The sequence below is a fragment of the Phyllobates terribilis genome, unplaced genomic scaffold (assembly GCF_046119375.1).
Source record: "Phyllobates terribilis strain yellow unplaced genomic scaffold, ASM4611937v1 Scaffold_35__1_contigs__length_13245226, whole genome shotgun sequence".
In the NCBI taxonomy this organism is placed as follows: Eukaryota; Metazoa; Chordata; class Amphibia; order Anura; family Dendrobatidae; genus Phyllobates; species Phyllobates terribilis.
In genome coordinates, this window is record NW_027362795.1 from 6,946,609 (window position 1) to 6,960,509 (window position 13,901).

Genomic DNA, 13,901 nt, shown 5'->3' on the forward strand with positions numbered 1-13,901 from the left:
ACAATTCTGGACTACCCATATGATGATGTCATGGGTTTGGAAGCTTCAGATAGGTTTTTTGCCAACATCTGAGTTAATTAGAGACACACCTGTGAATGTATTTTAATGCACACCTGAAACACACTGCTTCTTTGTGTAGCATCATGGGAAAGTCTAAAGAAATCAGCCAAGATATCAGAAAGCGAATTGTGGACTTGCACAAGTCTGGCTCATCCTTGGGTACAATTTCAAGATACCTGAAGGTGCCTCGCTCATCTGTACAAACAATTATATTCAAATACAAACAAGATGGGAATGTCCAGCCATCATACCACTCAGGAAGGAGACTGGTTCTGTGTCCCAGAGATGAATGTGCTTTGGTCCAACATGTACATATCAACCCAATGGCAAAAGCAAAAGACTTTGTGAAGATGATGGCAGAAGCTGGTAAGATTGTGTCAATAACCACAGTGAAATGAGTACTGAATCAACATGGGCTGAAAGGCCACTCTTCCAGGAAGATGCCATTACTCCAAACGAAACGAAAAGTCAGATTAATGTTTGCAAATGCACACAGGAGCAAAGACCTAAAGTTTTGTGGACATGTCCTGTGGTCTGATGAAACTAAAATTGAACTTTTTGGGCATAATGACCATCGTTATGTTTGGAGGGAAAAGGGAGAAGATTGGAAGCCTAAGAACACCATCCCAACTGTGAAACACAGGGGTGGCAGCATCAAGTTGTGGGGTTGTTTTTGCTTCAGGAGGGATTGGTGAACTTCACAAAATAGATGGCATCATGAGAAAAGAAGATTATGTGGCAATACTAAAGCAACATCTCAAGACATCAGCCAGGAAGTTAAAGCTTGGGTGAAAATGGGTCTTCCAAATGAACAATGACCTGAAGCATACTGTCGTAACAAAGTAGCTTAAGGATAATAAAGTCAATGTTTTGGAGTGGCCATCAAAAACCCCTGATCTCAATCATATTGAAAATTTATGGGCAAAGCTGAAAAGGCTGGTGTGAGCAAGGCGACCTACAAACCTGGATCAGTTACACTAGTTTTGTCAGGAGGAATGGGCCTAATTTCCGACCAACTATTGTGAGAAGCTTGTGGAAGGATATCCCAAATGTTTGACCCTAGTCGTTCAGTGTAAGGGCAATGGTACCAAATACTAATGAAATGTATGTAAACTTTTGACTTTGCAGTAAGTAATAAAAATGCCTTAAAACATTCTCTCTCATTATTCGGGCATTTGGAAAATATTAAAAATTATGGTAATCCTAATTGACACAAACTAGCGAAGGCCAGAAACTTGCTATGAAAGTTTCAACTAGATATAGCAAACAAGTGCATATAAAATATAACTTTTATTAATGAAATATTTAAAAAAGAATTTTTGCAAGATGCCCATATGGTGTATAAATATATCGTGAGTAAAAAGATATAAATATCCAGAATATAGCTAGACAGAGTATCAAGCCCTATCAGGTCCAGCACAGGTAAGGATCCAAAAAGGTACTCAAACTGTGAAGTCCAAAAAGAACCTTACATATAAGCAATAAGCCGAAGTACACATCACCAAATACCCATATAGCAATATATACGGTGATCATACCTATATCTGCATATACCCATAAACATAACAAGCCATTATTAAATGGTAGGTATGTATACAGAAATAGAACTATGAGGAGCCTTCTATTACCATCCAGGCATTAAATCCTCATAGAAAATGGAAACATCTCACCCGGGGTCTTTTTATGTATGTTCCCCCTTTACATTACAGGTGATCAGTTGATCCACGGAACATCCCGACGCGTTTCAATCCTTCATCAGGGGTACATAGTTCCTCTTCATCAAGGGTATATAGTTCCTCATTCCCGCATTAGTTCCTCAATTACATCCTAATGCCTCGGATGGGTACATATGTTGCCGTGCTTTATATACGTGCATCAAGCCGCGCTCCTTCATAATTACCGCGCTAACCGTGACGTACTTCCGGTCCCAGAATACCCAGTTGCCGGAAGCCAACGTCACGCGTTCCTATGAATATGGAACGCACTTCCGGTCCCAGAATACCCAGTTACCGGAAGCCAACGTCACGCGTTCCTATGGACATGGAACGCAAGCGTGATGCTAAGAGACACGCATCACCTTCCCAATACGTGGTACCGCCTTACGCCATGCTGGAGCACACAGACTCCTCCCCTATGCGGTCCAGCAGTCATATTGAATGGGGTAAGAGATATTCAACAGAGGGAAAAGAAACCCTAAGCTGTCCACATCTCTATTATAGGAAATGCCCCGTATTAATGGTATGTAAAAAGGCTCTATCTGGTGATCACCAGAAAAAATGCCTAATTGCCTAAACAAACACATACAGTTCTCTCCATATATATTTTTTACAGATAGATCACGGATTGAGAAGGTTTGTATCAAGATAGAAAAGACCATAAACGTACAATGCATCAGTATATTAAATGGGGGTTCCCATAGGATGAATAATTAGATAAGAAATATTATATTAATTAGTCACCAGAACCACAACGGACCTCTCAAGAGGAGCAGAAGAAAAAAGGGGGGGCCCTATTAAAACGAACAACTCATCTGCTTACCCTACCTACGTAGGGGTTGGCACCCTACAAATCCTGCGCAAATGGCGCCCCCACTCTACGGTGGCTCTCCCTATCTAACTATCCCTATTCTGTCCCTATTCTGGAAGGAATGGGGCAAAGGATAGAATCTCATTCATACCAAGTGGGGTAGTGGTGCCCAGGGTAAAGATCCATCGAGTTTCCTTTTGTAGTATGCGTAAATCCCAGTTTCCTCCTCTTATCGGTGGTGTCGCCTTCTCAATGCCCATAAATTTAATGACATTGGCATCACCCAGGTGCATAGTATTTACATGATTGGCTATTGGGGTATCTTTCTTGTTTTTAATATCACGTAAGTGTTCTAATATCCTTTTCTTTAACTCCCTTCGTGTCTTCCCAATATATTCCAATTTGCATATACATGTGGCCTTGTATATCACTCCCTTCGATCGACAGTTGATGAGTTCCCTGATCTTAAACTCCCTCCCCTTAACAAAACTCCTGAAAGTGTTCCCCTGGGTCATGGCAGAGCATGCCTTACAGTTGTTACACCGATAACAGCCAGAAACTCCTCGATCCAACCATGTAGGACTACGCTCGGACATAAAATGACTATGAACGAGACGATCCCTAAGGCATCTCCCTCTACGATAAGTAATTTGTGGTTGTAGGGCCAGTTTATCTCCAACATCCTCATCCATACGAAGGATACCCCAGTGTTTCTTGAAAATCTGTTTGACCTGTCGAGATTTATTACAAAATCGTGTTATGAATCTAATTGTAGACTCTTCTTTATGTTTAGCTTTTGGAACCAATAGGTCACTTCTCTCTCTCGCCAAAGACTCCCTGTAAGCATGATTCAGAATCTTTTTTGGGTATCCTCTATCAAGGAATCTATTTCTTAAATCCCAAGCTTGTCTTCTATAGTCATTAACATCCGAGCAATTCCTCCTGAGCCTTAAAAATTGACCCTTTGGAATGCCTCTCTTGAGTGGGACTGGGTGATTGCTTTCCCACCTCAAGAGGGCATTGGTTGCTGTTGGTTTTCTATAGGTTTCAGTCCTTAATTCGCCATTAGCTTCTCTGCGAATCAATACGTCTAGAAACGCCAATTCAGTTCTATTCACTTCCGACGTAAACAGTAAACCAATCGGGTTGTCATTAAGTCCTGCGACGAATTCACGGAAACTATCCGGTGTTCCGTTCCATATCACAAAAACATCGTCAATAAATCGCAGCCACATGACAACCCCATTGGTCTTCAATGAGTGTGACTCAGCCAATGGTGTTGTCATGTGGCTGCGATTTATTAAGGACTGAAACCTCAAACAGATTTTCAAGAAACACTGGGGTATCCTTCGTATGGATGAGGACGTTGGAGATAAACTGGCCCTACAACCACAAATTACTTATCGTAGAGGGAGATCCCTTAGGGATCGTCTCGTCCATAGTAATTTTATGTCCGAGCGTAGTCCTACATGGTTGGATCGAGGAGTTTCTGGCTGTTATCGGTGTAACAACTGTAAGGCATGCTCTGCCATGACCCAGGGGAACACTTTCAGGAGTTTTGTTAAGGGGAGGGAGTTTAAGATCAGGGAACTCATCAACTGTCGATCGAAGGGAGTGATATACAAGGCCACATGTATATGCAAATTGGAATATATTGGGAAGACACGAAGGGAGTTAAAGAAAAGGATATTAGAACACTTACGTGATATTAAAAACAAGAAAGATACCCCAATAGCCAATCATGTAAATACTATGCACCTGGGTGATGCCAATGTCATTAAATTTATGGGCATTGAGAAGGTGACACCACCGATAAGAGGAGGAAACTGGGATTTACGCATACTACAAAAGGAAACTCGATGGATCTTTACCCTGGGCACCACTACCCCACTTGGTATGAATGAGTTTCTATCCTTTGCCCCATTCCTTCCAGAATAGGGACAGAATAGGGATAGTTAGATAGGGAGAGCCACCGTAGAGTGGGGGCGCCATTTGCGCAGGATTTGTAGGGTGCCAACCCCCACGTAGGTAGGGTAAGCAGATGAGTTGTTCGTTTTAATAGGGCCCCCCCTTTTTTCTTCTGCTCCTCTTGAGAGGTCCGTTGTGGTTCTGGCGACTAATTAATATAATATTTCTTATCTAATTATTGGTCCCATGTCTAATTATTCGTCCTATGGGAACCCCCATTTAATATACTGATGCATTGTACGTTTATGGTCTTTTCTATCTTGATACAAACCTTCTCAATCCGTGATCTATCTGTAAAAAATATATATGGAGAGAACTGTATGTGTTTGTTTAGGCAATTAGGCATTTTTTCTGGTGATCACCAGATAGAGCCTTTTTACATACCATTAATACGGGGCATTTCCTATAATAGAGATGTGGACAGCTTAGGGTTTCTTTTCCCTCTGTTGAATATCTCTTACCCCATTCAATATGACTGCTGGACCGCATAGGGGAGGAGTCTGTGCGCTCCAGCATGGCGTGAGGCGGTACCACGTATTGGGAAGGTGATGCCTGTCTCTTAGCATCACGCTTGCGTTCCATGTCCATAGGAACGCGTGACGTTGGCTTCCGGTAACTGGGTATTCTGGGACCGGAAGTGCGTTCCCTATTCATAGGAACGCATGACGTTGGCTTCCGGCAACTGGGTATTCTGGGACCGGAAGTACGTCACGGTTAGCGCGGTAATTATGAAGGAGCGCGGCTTGATGCACGTATATAAAGCACGGCAACATATGTACCCATCCGAGGCATTAGGATGTAATTGAGGAACTAATGCGGGAATGAGGAACTATATACCCTTGATGAAGAGGAACTATGTACCCCTGATGAAGGATTGAAACGCGTCGGGATGTTCCGTGGATCAACTGATCACCTGTAATGTAAAGGGGGAACATACATAAAAAGACCCCGGGTGAGATGTTTCCATTTTCTATGAGGATTTAATGCCTGGATGGTAATAGAAGGCTCCTCATAGTTCTATTTCTGTATACATACCTACCATTTAATAATGGCTTGTTATGTTTATGGGTATATGCAGATATAGGTATGATCACCGTATATATTGCTATATGGGTATTTGGTGATGTGTACTTCGGCTTATTGCTTATATGTAAGGTTCTTTTTGGACTTCACAGTTTGAGTACCTTTTTGGATCCTTACCTGTGCTGGACCTGATAGGGCTTGATACTCTGTCTAGCTATATTCTGGATATTTATATCTTTTTACTCGCGATATATTTATACACCATATGGGCATCTTGCAAAAATTCTTTTTTAAATATTTCATTAATAAAAGTTATATTTTATATGCACTTGTTTGCTATATCTAGTTAATCCTAATTGACCTAAAACGGGAAAGGTTTATTCTGATTTCATGTCAGATATTGAGAAAAACACGCAGATGTGTCTTTTTATTTAGTGTGTGTAACATTCTGGTTTCAAATGTGTATGGCTACATGCACCTGCCCCCTAGATAATGTAGGCACGGCCAAGAGTTAGGTTTAGCACGAGGGTGGGGAAGGGGCCATTTGGGCGATATACACCATGGTCAGGACTAGTGATGAGCGAATTTGTTCAAAATCTAAACTTACGACTTAAATTCAACACTAATATGGCACATTCGGATTTGTGATTGGAAAGGCGAGCACAATTTCTTAAATTCGGGAAAAATCGGCAACGTTCGGCGAATAAATGCGGGAACGTAGTAGTGAAAGTGGCAGAAACAATTTCTGTGAGTCCTTTCACACATTTTTTAGACCAACTCGTGCACCTGCACAACAGAGTGCAAGTCTGACGACTGGAGAGGATGGTGCACTCCTGGTTGAGTCTCCATCTGCTGGGTTGTCTGTAGAGGAAGAGGTTTTGGTTAGTAATTCTACAATTTCTACTGTAGTGAAATTGATGTCACTTTGCTGGTGTCTGCCACAAATTTTTGGAAAGTGGAGAATCCTGATTGGGTCTGCATCTATTGTGTTGGCTAGGGTGGAAGAAGTTTCTGTCTCCATTAAACTACTTCTACTCTGGTGAAATTGATGCCACTTTGTTAGGCCCTAATTTAGGGAAATATGAACGCTTCTGGTTAGGTCTCCATCTCCTGGATTGGCTGTAGTGGAAGAGGTTTTGGTCTCCATCCATTAGTATAGTTATAGTGTAGTAAACTTAATTATTTGGTGCAGATATTGTTCTCCACAAAGGGGTACACAAACATGATAAACTCAAAACTGGTTTTCAATAAGCAACCATCAAACACATCTGCTGCTTCTTCCTCCTCCTTTGTTACCGTGTCAAGTATTGTCACGCAGGTCTCCGAAACTACGGTTGTATACTTGCTCCAGTCAGGCTGAGTGAAAGCCCATCAGCTGTAACAGAAGTGGACATGCTTGATGTGTTTATTTCACTGAGTACACCACATGTTTCTCAATCCACCGTAACATCTCCGCCTGCACCTCACTCACGGTCTAGCAGTTTGTCCGTTTCACTGTACTCCGCCCTCTCTCAGCACCGGAGCCAGCATCCAGTCCTGCAGTTGTGGTCCGTAAAAGATTGTTTACTCCTACAAATGACAAAGCTGAAAGGTTGAACTCCACCATCTCCAATCTGTAGGCCGCAGAAATAATGGTCCTGATTGTGTCTCCATCTACTGGGTTGGCTGTGCTGGAAGAGGTGTTGGTCCTAATTACACTATTTCTACTGTAGTGAATTTAATGCCACTTTGCTGGTGTCAGCCACTAATTTTTGGAAATGTGGGGTGTCATGGAAATATTAAGAAAAATATTAAGGATTTCTCTTTTTCCCTGAAACCTCTCTTCATCCCCCTCCCCTATAATATTTGTCAAAGGACCAAGAGCTGACACTTGGACCAACTGCTTCCATGCAAATTAACACACACAGCAGAAGTCACTTGTAGACAAATGCATCACAAAAGGTGCTACAAACCCAATCAGCATGCGAGTGTATTTCCGCCGGCAAAGGCAGGGAATAATTAGACACAGGATTACGATAAATCTACATATAGGTGAGAAGGTTGTACTCCCAGGACGTCAAAAGGAATTTAACAGAGGTCTCCAGATGTTCGGCACCAACACGAAATATGGAATAACTAAAGTTCCATAATTCCAATAACAATGGGGCCCACATTTTTAGTGACAGAGTTAGCTAAGGAACAATATGCTTATTTTTTCATAGCCGTACGCCCCTCCGGGGAGCTGTGGCGCAAAAGTATCAAAATAGCAGACCGCAACTATGTCATCGAGAGAAAGGTAAAATCATAACGGAAAATATGGCATCGCTTGCAAGTCTCTACGATCAACCAGTGTTAAGTTATCGCAAAAGCCAGCTATTTTAATAAAAATGTGAAGGCTGGAGTCCAGCCCACGTGATGCCATCCCAGGGGGTGTGTGGGCAGGTCTTTCCCTTCAGCATAAAAGAATCCACTGAGGATGGATCAGTATTCATTGCTGGGAGTATATATTTATTATAAGCAATGGATCCCGTTCAGTAGCGGACAAATCTGGAGTGCTTCCCTCTTCCTATATTGAATCGTCTCTGCTATCTTATAGTAAGTTTCTTCTTTAATCCTTATTATTTTGTGTAACTGCATATGTATTGTAATGTCTCCTTTGTAAAATCCTTTTATATTTTTCCTAAACACTGCCTGCCTTTTGGAAGTCTTGCCTGCTTACAAGTCTTGATGCCCTCTTTCAGTCTGTGGGAAAGCTGTATGAGTTTCACTTAATGACCTTCAGTGGCCTAAACCGTGCCTTTGCTTATGCATGTTATTTCTCAAAACGCATTGCAGATCAGGCCATAGTCCAACTCTGTAATGATTAAATTCAAGGCATAAAGAAAGATCTTTGTCTGTGACTAAGCGCCACCGAGAAGTGTGAGCTGATGTTGGACGGGCTGCCATTGCTTATTCAACAAGCTGCATTAGAGGACTTTCTGGGAGAAATGACAGCCAGAGTAGATACGGTTTCCCCCTATGCCAGTCCTTTCACCAAGCTAAAGAATATGAATGTGGTAAAATACAATTCTCACCGAGAAGCAGTGTCAGACTGAAGAACATTGGGCCCACCAGAGGATTTGATTCTGAAGGATTTGATTCTGAGGGACCACCTTTCTCCCCTGCTAAAGAGCCCTATAGCAGCTGCAAGGTTTGCGCTATGAACTCTCCTGAAAGAGAAGCCAGGGCCCACTGGAGGATTCTCCGGTTCTCTGGTGGGCAAGTCCAACCCTGCCCTGGCTAAGAAAAGTCTGTGGGAAGGTTCCCGGACACTTTATGGCTGCTGTTTTACTGTGGACTGGCTCCAGTGAGATGTATCATCCCTGGTCACATTCACTTGTCCACATGTTTGTGGTTGGGCAGTCCTTCCCACTAAGTGCACTGAGGAGGGCATGGGTAATGTTCTGCGACCCATGCTTGTGGAAGGCGGGGACAACCCGGGAAGAAATAGTGGTGGCTGGGGACCGAGTATGGATACTTGGCCGCTGCCATGAGGTTGTGAAAAGTTTCCGCCTCCAAGAACCTTAAAGGCAACATTTCAAGTGCAAGCAGCTGTCCAGAAATGTGGCAGTTTAGTATTGCGGCCTGTGGATGGGTAGCTGGCTGCATACTTGCGCTTGCATTCCAAGTAACAGAAAACGAAGGAGCTTGATGGCCCCATCATTATCACAACCTGCAAGGTGTGCACTATGAACTCTCCTGATGGAGAAGCCAGGGCCCACCGGAGGATTTTCCGGTTCTGGTGGGCCCATCCAACCCTGCCGAGAAGCAGCTAAGAAAAGTCTGTGTTAAGGTTCCCGGACACACTATGACTGCTTTTTTACTGTGGACTGGCTCCAGCAATCCATAAGATTGCAATCTGTAAGATCCCTTCACTGGCCCCTAATTGTCCCGCGTATCTAGTTCAAACTACTAACACTACCATGCCATCCATAACCTTTCTTCTCCGTACATTTCTGAACTAATCTACCGATATATTCCCTTACGTAATCTCCGGTCCTCCCAAGACCTCCTTCTCTCCACACTTATTTGTTCCTCACCCAATTGCCTCCAATACTTCTACCAAATATCCACCATCCTCTGGAATTCTGTGTCTCAACACATCCAATTAGCCACCACATTTGAATCCTTCAGACACAACCTGAAAACCCATCTCTTCAAGACAGCTTACAGCCTGCCATTGCCTCACTGCCACCTCGACACCACCGGAGCTAATGCAACTCCACAACCTACTGTCCCCTTCCCCACCGTCCTGTAGAATGTAAGGCCTCAAGTGCAGGGTCTGTAAGACTAAAGATGCAATATGGCACCTTGGCAAAGCCCAGTTATGTTCTCCCTCTGATATCTAACAATAACAAACAGGTCATGCTGGAGAAACTTGCACCTACTGCCACTTATTGTCTTCAGCTCCTTTGTGAGAAGCTAATGTTTGCTCAGCCAGTCTATCAAATAAAATTCCTGAGGTACGAAAATTGTGTATGGCTTTGCTTCTGGTACTGGTTGCTAATACCAAACCATGGCGTTCCATTCACTGGATATTCCTGGCTAGTTGGAGACAAGCTCATTCCCACAGAAAAGTACAATCAAGCTAAGGAGATGGTGGCCTCTATCATCATGAAGGAGTTTGCTCGTTTTCTAGTAATCTGGCTTTTATACAGTGGGTATGGAAAGTATTCAGACCCCTTTAAATTTTTCACTCTTTATTTCATTGCAACCATTTGGTAAATTCTAAAAAGTTCATATTTTTTTCTCATTAAAGTACACTCTGCACCCCATCTTGACTGAAAAAATGGTGGAAACGGAAACTAAATGGAAAAAAAGAAAAACTGAAATATCACATGGTCATAAGTATTCAGACCCTTTGCTCAGTATTGAGTAGAAGCACCCTTTTGAGCTAGTACAGCCATGAGTCTTCTTAGGAATGATGCAACAAGTTTTTCACACCTGGATTTGGGGATCCTCTGCCATTCTTCCTTGCAGATCTTCCCAAGTTCCGTCAGGTTGGATGGTGAACGTTGGTGGACAGCCATTTTCAGGTCTCTCCAGAGATGTTCAATTGGGTTTAGGTCAGGGCTCTGGCTGGGCCAGTCAAGAATGGTCACAGAGTTGTTCTGAAGCCACTCCTTTGTTATTTTAGCTGTGTACTTAGGGTCATTGTCTTGTTGGAAGGTGAACCTTCGGCCAAGTCTGAGGTCCAGAGCACTCTGGAAGAGATTTTCATCCAGGATATCTCTGTATTTCATGTTTCCTTCAATTGCAACCAGTCGTCCTGTCCCTGCAGCTGAAAAACACCCCCATAGCATGATGCTGCCACCACCATGTTTCACTGTTGGGATTGTATTGGTCTGGTGATGAGCAGTGCCTGGTTTTCTCCACACATACCGCTTAGAATTATTACCAAAAAGTTCTATCTTCGTCTCATCAGACCAGAGAATCTTATTTCGCATAGTCTGGGAGTCCTTCATGTGTTTTTGAGCAAACTCTATGCGGGTTTTCATATGTCTTGCACTGAGGAGAGGCTTCCGTCGGGCCACTCTGCCATAAAAACCCGACTGGTGGAGGGCTGCAGTGATAGTTGACTTTGTGAAACTTTCTCCCATCTCCCTATTGCATCTCTGGAGCTCAGCCACAGTGATCTTGGGGTTCTTCTTTGCCTCTCTCACCAAGGCTCTTCTCCCATGGTTGCTCAGGTCTAGGAAGACTTCTGGTGGTCCCAAACTTCTTCCATTTAAGGATTATGGAGGCCACTGTGCTCTTTGAAACTTTGAGTAATGCAAAAATTCTTTTATAACCTTGGCCACATCTGTGCCTTGCCACAATTCTGTCTCTGAGCTCCTTGGGCAGTTCCTTTTGAGCTCATGATTCTCATTTGGTCTGACATTCTCTGTGAGCTGTGAGGTCTTATATAGACAGGTGTGTACCTTTCCAAATCAAGTCCTATCAGTTTAATTAAACACAGCTGGACTCCAATGAAGGAGTAGAATCATCTCAAGAAGGATCACAAGGAAATGGACAGCATGTGACTTAAATATGAGTGTCTGAGCAGTTTGGCATACCAAGCCATCGAAAACATGTCTCCTCCATACATGTGTGACCTAGTCTCCCTGCATGCAATCGCCCATCCTTCCAAGATCTTCTCTACTTCCCTCTTATCTCTTCTTGCCACAATCGCATACAAGGTTTGTCCCGTACTTCTCCCCTACTGGGTAACTCTGTACCCCAACACATCAGACTGTCGCCTACCCTGGAAACCTTGAAAAGGAAGCTAAAGACCCACCTCTTACGACAAGCCTACAACCTGCAGTAACCTTCGCTCCATGACTAACTCTACCCTCGCCTACTGTATCCTCACCCATCCCTTGTAGACTGTGAGCCCTCGCAGGCAGGGTCCTCTCTCCTCTTGTACCAGTCAGTGACTCCTTTTCACATGTAAAGCGCCACAGAATAAATGACGCTGTAATAATAATAATAATAATAATGATAATAATAATAATTATAGTACTTGTACTCTGGTTCAATTGATGGCACTTTCCTGGTGTCTGCCCCTAATTTGATGCGTTTTGGCAGCTTTTGGGCCAGTTTGAAGGTGTTGTGTTTGCGTTTGTTGTTGCCCCCCATTGAATCCTATGACGTTCGTCAATGTTCGGCGAATTTTGCAAATTCGACAATCGTAATCTGACCCGAACATTGAAACATTCACTCATCTCTGCTCACTAACATATCCCGAACAGGAACACATACATTCTTACCAGAGGCATAAGTAAAGTCTGATGGGCCTGGTGCAAGATTTGGACCATTGCCCACCCAGGAGAAAAAAAATAAATAAATAAAAAAAATATATATATATATATAATTAGAGACTTCCATCTGGTATATATGTCCCTCATCATGGTCCCTTATCTTAGAGCCCCATACTGGTATATACGGTATATATCCCCCATTCTGATGCTGTTCTTTACTGTATAGAAAAAAAAGCTAAGCATTATACTCCCCAGAGGTGAACACAGAAGTCATAGTGCCCCATAGTCCCCCCTACAGTATTATGCTCCTACTTATAGTAATGCACTCCCCATACTCCTCCATACGCTATAATGAACCCCATAGTACTCCATACAGTATAATGCACAGCCCATAGTCCTCCCTATTGTATAATGCACTCCCTATACTCCTCCATATAGTATAATGCACCCTCAATAATCCACCATACAGTATAATGCACACCCTATAGTCATGCATGTAGTATAATGCACAGCCTATAGTCCTCTGTATAGTATAATGCACAACCCATTCTAAAATATGTTCCCCATCCTGGTATGTGGCCCTCATCCAGGACCCCATCCTGGTATATGGCCCTCATCCTGGTATATATTCTCCATCCTGGTGTATGGCCCTCATCTTGGTATATGGCCCTCATCCTGGTATATGTCCCCCATCCTGGTATATGGCCCTCACCCTGGGCCCCCATCCTGATATATGGCCCCGCTGTTGGTCAATACACAGAAAAAAACAATAAACGCTCCTACTCACTTTCCTAGCACTCACCATGCTGTGCGGCGTCCACATCTGAAGCTGGCAGCTGATTTTGGTTGATTTTGACAGGAGCACATAACATCACTGCAATGCACCCCCGGTCGCCTCTGATTAGCCAGCAGCATGTATTGCGGAGCACGGATCCGGCAAGTGTTTGCGCTGCAATACTCTTCACCTGAATATGTGTTCTAGGATGCACATTCAGCTGAAATAGGGGCTGGCACCGGCGGGCCCCATGTCCGCCGGGTACGTTATGGCCATGATTCTGATGTTCTATTGTATACCTGGCAGGAGCCAATATATTGTGATGACTTCACTATTATATACCACCAGGAGCCCTTACATTATAGTGTCTTTAACAGTGAAACGGCTAGAATGCATGGGCTGCAGTCAAGACCTGGAAGGAGACCATACATTGCAGGCTACATTCTGCTAGCTTCATTAACATATACCTGGGAAGAGATCATAGATTCTGCGGCCTCCAATAATATATACCTAGCAGGAACCCATAGGTTCTCCTGCCTCCAATAATATATACCTGACAGGAGCCCATACATTCTCCTGCCTCCAATAATATATACCTGACAGGAGCTCATACATTCTGCTGCCTCCAATAATATATACCTGACAGGAGCCCATACATTCTCCTGTCTCCAATAATATATACCTGACAGGAGCCCATACATTCTGCTGCCCCCAATAATATATACCTGACAGGAGTCCACACATTCTCCTGCCTCCAATAATATATACCTGACAGGAGCCCATAGATTCTC